Source organism: Myotis davidii, unplaced genomic scaffold, assembly GCF_000327345.1.
Source record: "Myotis davidii unplaced genomic scaffold, ASM32734v1 scaffold227, whole genome shotgun sequence".
NCBI lineage: Eukaryota > Metazoa > Chordata > Mammalia > Chiroptera > Vespertilionidae > Myotis > Myotis davidii.
The window spans coordinates 72,893-73,311 of record NW_006298519.1 but is presented as its reverse complement, the minus strand read 5'-3'; positions in this window follow the sequence as shown (position 1 = coordinate 73,311).

The window sequence follows — 419 nt, the reverse complement described above, 5'->3', positions numbered from 1 at the left end:
GGTGACAGCTGCGAGAGCTGAAAACGAGGCATTTCCTACGCAGCTGAACGGAGAACAAACACGTGATTTTAATGGGCAGGAGCTAAATACACTCAGATGGCCTCTCCAAGCACCCACTGCTGAATGGGCAATTATCGTTTTCAGAAAATACATTATAGTTCTAAAATGTGGTACTAAAATAGACACTTTAAAGGAATGTGTGTGAAAGCTTAAAAATAATATTCAACCAGTTAGTTTGTAGAGAAACAGACTAGGCAGACCCACGTGTCTACGTCGACAAAGAGAATGACTCTTCATACTTTACTTCAACTTACAGATTCTGTGCAATCGTTAGATGATACATTAACTTTATTTTCTTTACATAAATTGAGGAAGAAACATATAATTCAATCCACATATATTACAGGGCTTGGGGAAGT